Raw genomic sequence first — 13,011 nt, 5'->3', positions numbered from 1 at the left:
CTTGGATGGCTTGAATGTTCTTGAAGTAGGATCATGACACAAAACAAGTTCAAGTAAGATTTTTACTCGAATTAAGATAGTTTATAGTTATAGAAATTGAATCAAAGTTTGAATATGAATATTACCTTGAATAAGAAAGATAACCTACTGTAAATAACAAAGGTTTCTTGATCTTAGATGATTACTTGGAATGTATTAGAAAGCTTGGAAGTAAACTAGTAAACTTGAAAGGATTTTCGAAGTGTTCTTGAAGTGTTCTTCCTAAGATGATTATAGATTGATTCTTGAAGTAATTTTTGATGAAGATGATGATTAGCTACTGGAAAAATTCGTTCATAAGTGTGTGTGTGTGTGTTGAGAGAGAATTAGAAAGAGAATTGAAAGTGAAATGGAGTGAATGATGAGTGGTAAGTGGTGAGTGGTGAGTGGGGTTAAAAGGAGTTCTAGTTAGTTGACTAGTTCATGGTAGAAGTTAAAATTAATTAGTCATGCATGACATAATTAAGAGTGGAATCCCATGCTAGTTTCTATTGGTATATACCCATAGTAAGTACGTTTAGTAGCTGTGTATAATACGGGTATGAATACGACTAGAATTCTTGATGAAAAAAGAATGGGAATGTAACTGTAGCCATTTTCGTTAAGTATGAGTGTTTTGATATATGTTTTGAAGTCTTCCAAAATTATATTAATACATCTAAATACACCACATGTATATACATTTTAACTGAGTCGTTAAGTCATCGTTAGTCGTTACATGTAAGTGTTGTTTTGAAACCTTTAAGTTAACGATCTCATTTAATGTTGTTAACCCATTGTTTATTATATCTAATGGGATGTTAAATAATTATATTATCATGATATTATGATATATTAATATATCTTTATATGATATATATACATTTAAATGTCGTTAAAACGATAATCGTTACATATATGCCTCGTTCGAAATCCTTAAGTTAGTAGTCTTGTTTTTACATATGTAGTTCATTGTTAATATACTTAATGATATGTTTACTTATCATAATACCATGTTAACTATATATATATATATATATATATATATATATATATATATATATATATATATATATATATATATATATATATATCCATATATATGACATCATATAGTTTTTACAAGTTTTAACGTTCGTGAATCACCGGTCAACTTGGGTGGTCAATTGTCTACATGAAACTCATTTCAAATAATCAAGTCTTAACAAGTTTGATTGTTTAACATGTTAGAAACATTTAATCATGCAAATATAGTTTTCATTTAATATATAATCATGGAATAATCATGGAAAAGTTCGGGTCACTACACGTAATATAACAAGAATGTTATATACCTTAACATAATAGCTGACATTGAAATGCCGAACATTTATAAGTCAAGAATGACATCTCGCGTAATATAACTCAAACGTTATATACATAACCATAATAGATGACATAGAAATGTCAATAATTTCAGAAGTCAAGAATGACATCCCTCGGTTTCACTACCCGAGGTGTTCTTATAAGGATAAGTTCGCAAGAGTCAGAGAATACGTTTAAATCGGAATGGGAGTTCCGCCCAGATTTAGAACATAATAGAGATGCATGTATGATAACAATATACATTCCAATACGATACAAATAATCACATATAATAATATATTATAGGTCGGGCTGTAGACTAGACTCACTAATGCACCCTATTGACTCGGGTAACGACATCAATGCAGCCTAATTCCCTACAACCTACGCTCTGATACCAACTGTAACGACCCGTCAAAGTACACTTGACGACCATCATTATTTTAGTCCCACAGCTTGATCACAACTCTAAATGAATTTAATAAATAACCTTGCATTCTTTATTTAAAAATGATTTCCCATAAAGGAAACCTACCAAGATATGTAAGTTTAGAAAAACCATACATAAATACTTGATCAAAAGTTGACCAAAACAAAGTCAACAAACACCCACAATTTAATGTATCAAAATAGAATGCAAGTTAATATTTAACAAAAGCTGCCATCATAAATATGCAGACTCTCTAAGCACAGCGGAAGCAATCAATCATGAACCTGAGAATAAAACATGCGAGTAACTGTCAACAAAAATGTTGAGTGAATTATAGGTTTAATATTGCAAACAATATTTAATTTAAACCATAAAAATTTATGTTTGAAAACATAAAGCCTTATTTTGGACCACAAAAATTATATGCTTGAAAACATATAAAAACATTATTCCATTATCCGTGAGCCACCTGGTAACCACTTAACCATTTATTTACCCTTTCCAAACACAATAAATATATACACTGAACAAGTGTATCTTCAACTTAATACGAAGTACTAATACATTTCGATTATAAATTGCTAGCGCGACTAGCTCGAAATGGGGTTGTCAAACCCTATAGATCTATCCATAGGATTCACGTTCACTAGTAGAAACCAGTGATTACAATTACCAGATTAGGGAATATTTTTGTTCGACTCACAATGAATAATTTAAACCAACTTCCACTTGTGTCCAAAATGGAAAATAACATGCATGTATTCTCATCTCAAAAGATATAAAATAGAAAAATGGGACTATAACTCACCTTAAAGCAAATGAAGTAACCACATAAAAAGCGAACAGCAAACGAAGTAAAGTGATCAAGAATGATCACAACGCCAACCTATAAATAAAGCAGGTCGATATAAATAACTAACTTAGGTCGAGTCTTAGTATGATAGCTATAGTACTTGTTGCAAGTAGGCATAGAACAACACTCAGTATGCTTCGGTTTGATCAGAACAGCGTAAGGACATGTACGTTCTATTTTTAGAAAGTTTCTATTTTTAGCAGGTTTTCATTTTTGGAAAGTTTCTATTTTAGAAAAGTTTCTATTTTAGGAAAGTTTCTATTTTAGGAATGTTTCTATTTTAGGAAAGTTTCCATATTTAGAAAGTTGCTATTTTTGGAAAGTTTATAATTTAGGAAAGTTTCCTTAATTAGAAAGTCAACAAAAGTCAACTGAAAGTCAAAGTCAACTGAAAGTCAACTCAAAAGTCAACCTTGGTCAAACATAGTCAAAACTAATATTTAAAGTATAAGTTATAATAATAACATAAGTTATAATGTTATTTAAAGTCATATGTATATAATTATGTCATAACCTAAGTTTAATTAAATTAAATTGAATTAATAAAGTTAACATAAGTTTAAATGATATAATTAATATAGCATAAGTATTTAATTAATTAATTAATTAATTATTAATCATAATATAAGTATTATTAATAATAAATTTTAATCATATCATAAGTATTATTAATTAATAATGAATTATTAATCATATCATAAGTTTTAATTAAAATTATTAAATCATAAGTATTTAATAATTGAATTATAATAATTAAATAATAACTAAGCCTTATAATAATTTAATAAATAATTATTCCTTATTATAAGCCTTATTATAATAATCTCATAACATAAGTTTAGTACTTACCATAAGTATTTTTCATTAATAATAAAAGTATTATTAATCATAAGTTTAATTAAAGTTTCATTAATCAAAATGTAATTAATAAATGATATAATAAATATGTATATCATAAGTCTTAAATTAAATTAATCACTTTTATATCATAAGTAATGTAATAATAATGACAATCATTATTTTATATCATAAGTTCCATTTTATAACCATAGGTTTTAATTAAAAGTTCGTCGGGTCATAACTTGAGCCCCGGGTGTCGGTTTTCGACGAATTTTATATATATACTCGTCTAATAAACCATCTCGACACCTTATAACACTCAAGAGCACCCTAAAATCAGTTCATGGGGTCGTTATGATCAGCCATGAGCCAAACCATTCGTTAATCCGTTTCAAAACAAGTTTTAATCATACCGGGTGATCCGTGGCTCGGATATTGATGACCCGAACATGAAAGTTCATCCAATCATCAACCCTAACACAATGGAACATCCTAAAATCTCAGATTATGTCCCCAAAGTCAGAACACAACCTGATTTCAAAAGTTATCCATTTCAATCTTTACAAAATCTTAAATCAAGCGTAGATTTTGATCCGTAACTCGAAACGAGACGAATCCAAAGCCTAAAATTATGTACTTAATGAGAAGAACACATTGAGGCACTTAAATCAATCAAAAATATTAGCCAAAGTCACTGATTTTAACAATATATCCGCTGTCCAAAAATTGATCAACCGAAAACATACGAAATCGAGCATTTCTAAGCAAGGCAACAACACCACAATCAAATACAAGTACTATAACATTAACATACATGTAAAATCAGTAAAAATAAATTAAAATTGAAAATCTAGGGTTTGTGATTTTACCCAAATCAAAAATCAAGAAGAAGAATGATGTAGAACGCGAAACGATGAATCCGATTATGTAGCTAGCCTTGAGAAATGATGAAAAATTGTGTATGAATGAGTGGTGGCCAACTTTTTGTGTTTATATGGTGCTAGGTCACGTTTAAATGAGAGGGAGAAGAGAGGAGGAGAAGTTTCTAGGGTTTTGTGGTTTAAAAATGCAATTAAGGATAATTAATTTGACAAAATGGTAAAACCAATCCCCCCCATGGGAATTTTGGATGAATTAAGAATAGGGTAGGCCCCTTAGTGGGCCAAGTTGACAAATGAAAGAAGACTTGTGGTCCGAATGCCCGAACGAAGCCCGAAACGCGAAAACACCGCTACGCGATTAAATATTCGGAGAGATAACGCACACGCGACAAATAAAATATATAAACACTATATATATTCATATGACATAAAAATATTATAATTAAAAGAATTAGGATTTAAAAATCCCAAAATCTTGACCGTCGGTTTGAAAACCGAAAAGATTCGCCGGATAGAAATCCACGATTCGTATAAACGTACAAATTAAAATATGAATACAAATATTCATTTAACACATAATAATTAATATATTATTACTAAAATTATAATATAGGTCATAGAAATGACGTGGCACGAATAACAATTAACGGACGTTAAATAATTAACGGTAAAAGATAACAGAAAAAGTAGGGTCGTTACACCTAATCTTAGCTTACTTCCTAAACCCGAAACATACAAGTAAACATCTTAGAATTATACATTAGAAAGCCTACATAAGTACATGTACACTTGCAAAACCAAAAATTAACTAGAACACCTACATTATCATCATCACCATCATTTTTCATCATCATCATCATGTACATCATCAAATTACCTCCCCTAATACTTCCTCCCTAAATAAGCATCATGCAAAACATCATCATTTCTTTCATTAATGGTCCATGGTGAGTCATTCCCTCCCCTCCTTCTCCCTTTGCCATGTCCCAACACCACTACCACCATCACCTCTATATAAACTCTCTTTTATCCTCCATTCTCCCATTTCTTCATTCTCTCTTCTTCTCTCACACTTCTCCACTCTCAAATACAGATCATAAGCTATCATTTAATCCTCTTCTTTAAGCATTAGGAGTATATTTCATCAAGGTATAACTAGCTAAATTAAATTTATTCATCATTTCTAGTCAAAATCAAGAACTTTCATGGTGTAAAAGCTAGATATAGAGTGTTAAATCACTCAATGATGACTATATGGATAACCTTGATTTTGATGCTAGATCAGTATACTTAAGATCTCTATATGTCCAATGTCTTAAAATGAAGTTAAAGTAAGAACCAAAGTGGTTAAACTATGTAAAACTATTTTGTCTTTGAGCTGTCCAAATTTCTACTTGAAGTATATGACCTAAACACCAACCTATGGTTTCTCTCTGAACTCATGAATTTATATGATGTTCACATATGTGTTTGAGACTTCTAGTAAAGATTTCATGATTTAACTCAAAGGGAAAGTCATTTTAAAATTTTATTTGGTGAAACATGTTCAGATTCATGGCAATCTGACCAAGTGTCAAAGATTCATGTATAGCTCAAAATATAAAATAGATCTTGAACAAAAGTCTTCTGATATAATAAGTACACTTAATAAGGAAACCAAGGACAGTAAAATCACCAAAATCCGTTAAGAAATCATTAAAATATAGTCCTATCTAGTTGACATAAGATTTTATTGAAGTCAGAAATTAGTCTAAAACCTTATCTCCAAAGAGAAGGTTAATGAAGACTTGTAGACTATTACTTTTGAGAATAAGCACTTTTATATGTGCTAAGACTTCTGTAAAGTTCTTGAGTCAAATAAATAAGTTTTGCTATTTCTAAACTTGCATAAGATCTTGTAGTGTAAAACTGAACTGTTTTGCACACTTGTGAAGAAATGAACTTTTGACCAACTTATGTTCTGAGTTTAGAGGCTAACTTTACATGGTAAGAACCTACACTCAAATAGCTTTCCAGAGATAGTAAATTCACTTAAAATTGATTAGATCAAAAGAAACACCTACACTTATGTCATGATAACACTAGTCGAAAACAATCTATTCTTAAAACTATGAACTAGTAACTTTTAAAACCAAGAATCGAATTGGACATGTAAGATTACTTAAGGGATTGATCTTAAACCTAATTTAAGTACTATATTAGAAACTATGACTTCTGACCTTACAAAATTTCATTAGGTCTAAAGCCCGGAACCCCGAACACAATCTGACCAATTTCCGTGAACGCTTCGAACAGCATTACTTGTTAGTTCGTAGTCCCATTTTTAATCAATCTTTTATACTTTTGGGATGAGATAATACTTTTTTACTGTTTTACTTATTGGAATCAAGTACTTACAACCATATTCTATGTTGAGTAACAAAGGTCAATTTAGAAAGCCCGATTTTGATATCGTTAATTACCGGTTTGGTAAACGCGAATATTATGAATAGATCTATCTGAGGATGACTCCTCACATCAGGATAGGCCTTCTAGGCTATCAGATTCATAATCTTCGACCACATGCACTTAGACCTTAAGTGACGCTTGTTTTCGGGTACTTTTACGTTAACGTTCGATATCGAAATCTCATGAACTAGAAAAACTTTTTAAACTGTTTTATTCATGAAATCTTGATGTCCATTAACTTATGCATTGTAACTAAATCTATGAACTCACCAATATTTATATTGACATTTTTAAGTATTTATCTCAGGTACTTAACTTTTGGAGCATTTTCAGGTCAGGCATCGTGGAAGTTTAAAAATGTCTTTTGTTAAGTCTAGTGGTTAAAATTGAAGAATAAGTAATCACAAAGAAGGTGCAAAAAGAATCAAAAGAATCGGAGCTAAAACAAACATTCTAGAGCGAAAACGGTGAAAGACAAGAAATCAAGTTACGATCCAGGGAATCAGTGTCACGACCCCCGTCTCGATTTCCCAAGAAGTGGTGTGAACTTCAACATAGTGTCCCAGGTTATAATCAACGTAGCAGTGGTTACAAAATGCAAGTACAGACATAGTACAAATACAAATACATCATATTCTAGCCGATATCAAATATTTAGTTTTGGTACATCGTGGTTACGAAGCGGGTATTTTGGCGATAACGTTTGGAACTTTATTATTTTTGGGGCTTAATACCGAGGTGAAAACGTGACTTTTTAGTCGATATCAAATATCCCACACTTAGACTTTTCTTGTCCTCAAGCAAACTTCTCGTTTTTACTTCGAGAAATCTTTTCGGAGTTTCTTTTCTAATAGCCTAAGAGGTTTGCTTTTTATTATAAGAGCGAAAAAATAATGTGAGTCATCTTTGTTAGGGTTGAAACTATCCCTGCAAGCATGCGAGGAGGTTACATGACTTAAGCTAGCTTTCACGGGTCACTCAAATCATTCAAGTGTTTAGGGTTCCTTATAGATCTAAGAAATGAATTTCACTCATAGCCAGTCATGTTGCACTCATCGTCATAGGCTTGATTAAGACTCAAATCCTTGCTACTAATGTGAAAACGGTAGTAACCATAGCTTCTAGGTCATTTGTCGATGATGGAAAGGAATTTTGGAGTGGTGGTCAACTTGTTTTAAGGGGTGAAAAGGGTAACATAGTCTCAAAAGACTTTTATTTTGGAAAATTTAAGATAGATAGGAGTGCTGGTATTTTTGAGAAGCACTTTTGAACTATTCTTCCTTTTGAAGTGATAGGCATTTGTGGTCAAGTTCTTCTTCAGCGTTTCTATTTATAATTTCTGCTCATTTTCTCAGAATTTGAATTTTTTTTAGATATTTAATCTCGAGAAACTTTTTTCCAGTAAACTTTTTCAAGACCTTTGCCGTGATACTTGAGAGTTTATAACATTGGGTTTACGGAAGGAATCTCATTTTCTGGGTTTTTGAGTGATGTGGATGAGGTGGTGTGGTAGAAGTAACGGAGGTGTGAGAGGATTGTTTGATAAATGGCTAGCTCTTTTGATTATAACCAAATCACATTTCGTTACTTAGAAATGTAGATCTAAAGCAAGTTCTGATTCCGAGCACAGACATCGGCACTCTCAGCGAAAAATAGTGGAGCATTAAAGATGAATGTTGGTCTTATTTGGGTGCCTCACCATAATCAATTTAGGTCGATAATTCCTAGTCATGCAATGCTCTTTTAGAGATTCGGTTCGTCCTAACAAGATTTCCACCTTACTCAAGCCTTATTTCTATTTACAAGCGTTTCATGTTTTTAAAAATACTTTTTCGAAAAGGCTTTCTTTTGTTAAAAATTTTGAAATTTGGCCTAAGAACATGGAATCTTCGTAAAGGGTTATTTATAATACAGCATAGAAAGATTATACCAACATCCCACACTTAGACGAACATTGTCCTCAATGCTCCTAGTGTATCCCACACTTAGGAGTTTTAGTTGAAGATTTGGAATTATTCGTTTAGTGTTTATTTGGGTTGGAATCCCACACTTAGTGATAAGCTTAGGATGCAGCATAATTTTAAAATTTGAGCTAGTATCGGGAAGAAAGGAGTACCCCCAGCAGACGTGGTTATTTGTAGAAGCTGACTGGCTTGGAAGTCTCGTCCGTTATTTGTCGGCTAACTTGTCATCCTTTATTCTTCTACTCTACTTTATTGCACGGGTTGCCTACCGAGAAGCGCTTTTGTTTAAGGTCATTGGCTCGACCGTAATGACGTCTAGAGAGTAGTCATTCCCTATGGTAGTTGTGATCTTGGTCTTATCGAGGGAATGTGAGTCTTGGTGGATAAATTCTGAGAAAGTGTCAGACCAAAAGCGGTAACAGATCCGGTACTTCTCTTGAAGATTTTCTGAAAGAAAGATAATGCGCGGTTTCGGCTCGTGACAAATCTTGAAGTCCGATAAGAATATGATTGATATCGGCTAAAAAGTCATGTTTTTACCCCCGATATTGAGTCCCAAAAGCATAAAGTTAAAAACTTTGTCGGCAAAATAATCGCTTTTTCGGTTAAACTTGTAGATAAAGTAATTAAGAAGATGATGCATGAAGAATCGAGAGAAATGGAGCTAAAATGAAGATTCTAGAGCGAAAACGGTGAAAGACGAGAAATCAAGTTACGATCCAGTGAATCAAGGCTGACCAGGCACCAAAAACGGCCTGCTATACGGCTTGCCAGTATGGCAAACGGCCTACCAAACGGTCCAGCAAACGGGCTCAAGAAACGGCTCGCCAAATACGGCCTGCCAAACGGCTTGCCAGCCGTTTGTAGACAGTTTTCTAGTCTATTTAAAGGGCTTTTTGTCATTCAATTTCCACACACCTCTCTTCACTCTCTCACTAAAATACACTTTCTCTCACTAGAGCTTTCAAGGCCTTCTCACCTCTGAGTAGGAAATTAAGTACACCTCTAACAGAGGGACAAATAGTCAATTTTGAAAGAACTTATTGTCAACCTCTTTCAAATATGAATCTATCTGATTCAGAAGGGAAGAACTTGTATCAGTATCTCAATTTCAATTCAAACATGTGTTTGATTCACACTCCATGTTCTGATAAATATTTACCATCCGAAAAGAGGAAAAAAACGGAGTCTTTGTCTAAAGAAATGCGTTGAGAAAGGGCAGATGTATAGAACTTTTCAACGAGATAGTGCTTATTCAACTCTCTCAAAATGGAATCTATTTCAAAAATATATGCCATGGTTCCTTACTTCGACAGGGTACAGATATCTAAAGTTTTTATTTTTAGATACTTTTTCAGACCTATTGCCGATACTAAGTAGCAGTCAAAAAATTGAATCCATTTTTCATGATATTATGCATGGATCGGATATATCATGGCGAATTCTTCAGAAAAAATTCTGGATTTCAGCACTTGTAATGGTCCAGATCTCGTCTGTAAACGGTGTACGCTTTCCTTAATTGAATAAAGTTATTATCTTGAGGTGCTTTCATCTTGCATGATTATCTATCTATTACAATTGTTTATTATATGTTGAATACTTGATCTGAGACTTATCATACTGTTATGCTGAAACCTTGACGGTTTAGAAGTTTAATTTACGGATCACCCTTTCTGCTTATTCACGTGGCTATAACCTAGTATTAGGACTTGATCAACCCTAGGATACAAGGTAAGTAGTTATGTGTGCTTAACGTCACAATAGGGATATAGTACCTGCGTATGAATAACCACTTATTCATCATAGAAGAGCGGCCCATTTAGGTTGTGATTAGAGTTAGCAACAGAGAGTTCAGTGAACACTAGCTTACTCAAAACCATGATTTGCGTCAGAAGCAATGTTCTTGAGATGTTGTAAGATGATCCGGGGTTGAATAAGTGATCGCAAAGGAGAGACTTCTATCCCAATTAGCAGTACCTTAGAATATCTAAGCTTGCACATCTGTTAATGTTAAGGCATAGCATAGTGATTAAGTGGTAGGATATTGCTTCAGTTAAACCAACTAGGATTAAGAAAAGCTGATACTTTCCTTTATGGGTATACAACTTTGTTCATGTACCTAGGATTCAATCCATAAGGTCATTTAAACCTTTTAGGTTAACGTTGGGAGTAGGGATATCCGTCTTAGCCAGAATCTTCAAGGCCTAAACTCTTAGTGACAAATCAGTTAGGTTCATAGCCTAGTTGATTGAGGTTTAGTGTTTATCCTAGGAAGTTAAACTCTTACAATAATTCCCCTTAATCTTATTCTTCATACGTATCTATCTTCACTTTTATAGTCAAATTACTGTTTCATTTAGTTAATCTTAATCTATTACCTCTTGTCACTAGGGTTAACTATATAGGCACTTTTGTCCCACATTACTATGCAAACATACAAAAATACGTACCTGAGTTATATTTACCACTTACTCGTTAAAAGGAAGATAAGTAGGTGAGTTATAGCTAGGAACCCCAGCTAAATATAAATAATAAAACCATTAACCCCCCCCCCCTCTTGGTAGCTAACTATGATGCGTTGCGGCCTAGCGACACCGCGCAATTAAAACCATCTGTTTTGGCCATATCAAGAGGGAGGTAAGTTTTTGGCGCCGCTGCCGGGGACTTATTTTCTGCCTGTTAAGGTAATCGTGGTTCTGTCAAGATATCTGAGAATTCTTGAGTGGTGTCTAAGAAAGACAATTATACACGGACTTGGTTGTTGGATTTTCCGAACACTCTCCAATTACATTGGAACCAAAAGGATCCTGCCTCTCCGTTGTCTGCCTGGCCACTTGTTTCAAAGATAAATCGACAAGAAACACACATGCTTAACAAGCAGAGAGTTTGTCGGTATAGGATTTAAAGTCGCCATTACAGTAAACCCTTTTCAAAATTATAAAAACAAAATATTAATTATGGTATTAATTTCTGTAGATTCCAGTTCAAACTTAACCGACTACGAAGAAAGTGCGAAAGGTAGTTGCTCTCCCACAACTTTGGAAACCGACGAAGTTTTTCTTTTTAAACCTAAAACGAATCTAAACCCTGATGAATCTCATCAAGACTTAATTCTTGATCCTTGCAGTACAAGAAGCCGGATAATTTCATCTGACTTAGAGATTTCATTGCTTTTGGATAAGTTTTACTCAAATGAACCAGGATTCGACCCTCTTCATGATCCAAAAGGGAGGCTCAGTCTTAATGAACTCCTGATTATGGAAGATGAAATACGGGATGAATATCCAACTATTTTCAACTATCCAGACTTGTTCGAATTTAATCCCAAAGAGATACGACACCCTGATAAAACAAAAGCTCCGTTTATTGGAAATCTGTTAAATCCTAGTAAAAGGTTAGACGTCTATAGAGCATTCATTAGGCACCTCTATTCCTCAGACTTCCCGTTTTCAACATTTCAAATCAATCTGTTAAAAGAGCTGCGTTCTCATATGCGTTCTCTTCACAAACTGTTAAAAGAATGTGGGGATGACCTTTTCGTCAAGTATCGGGATGCAGAAATTGATTTCAAATTCGATTTAGAATCATTCATCAGTTTTCTTCCTCACTTCACCAATAAGAAAATTTCTCCAGTTCATATAAACCATTATGTCTCGGCAATGATCTCTGAATTAGAATTTTGGAGTGAAAGCAAGAAACCTAACCCTAATTCAAAATATGGAAACCGTGATTTCTTCTACTTTGATCCAGTCTCTTTTCTCATTAACCGATTAATTGAAGCTTTTCCGGATTCTACCGAGAAAAGAATACATCAGAATTTCTTCACAAAAAGAAAGGAAATATATTCAGAACTCGTACAAATCCTCACTATGTCAAAATTTCCATTTACAACCCCGCAAAGGAAGATTATTCGAGAAATATCTCCAAACTTTAAATTTAGTATCGGTGATCCTGACTGCGTGGAAGATCTTTTATTTCAAGACACAGTGTCAAAACTTCTTTTCGAACTTAATTATAGAGATACTGGACCAAGGGATGGAATTTCAAACACTAAAAAAATGAAAAGGGCTTTGGTTAAACTTATGGACGATATCGGAGATTTACAGAGTCGCGAGTGCAAGATGTTAAGTGGCTTTGAAATATTTTCAGTACACTCCGCTGATTACTCTGGATGGTCAAAGAAGTTTTAAACTTGTCTTTCTTTCCACGTCATTTCTGAAATTTAGTTGTAGA

The sequence above is a fragment of the Rutidosis leptorrhynchoides genome, chromosome 3 (assembly GCF_046630445.1).
Source record: "Rutidosis leptorrhynchoides isolate AG116_Rl617_1_P2 chromosome 3, CSIRO_AGI_Rlap_v1, whole genome shotgun sequence".
NCBI classification, from domain to species: Eukaryota; Viridiplantae; Streptophyta; class Magnoliopsida; order Asterales; family Asteraceae; genus Rutidosis; species Rutidosis leptorrhynchoides.
The sequence above is the reverse complement of the archived record's forward strand: the minus strand, read 5'-3'. Positions refer to the sequence as shown.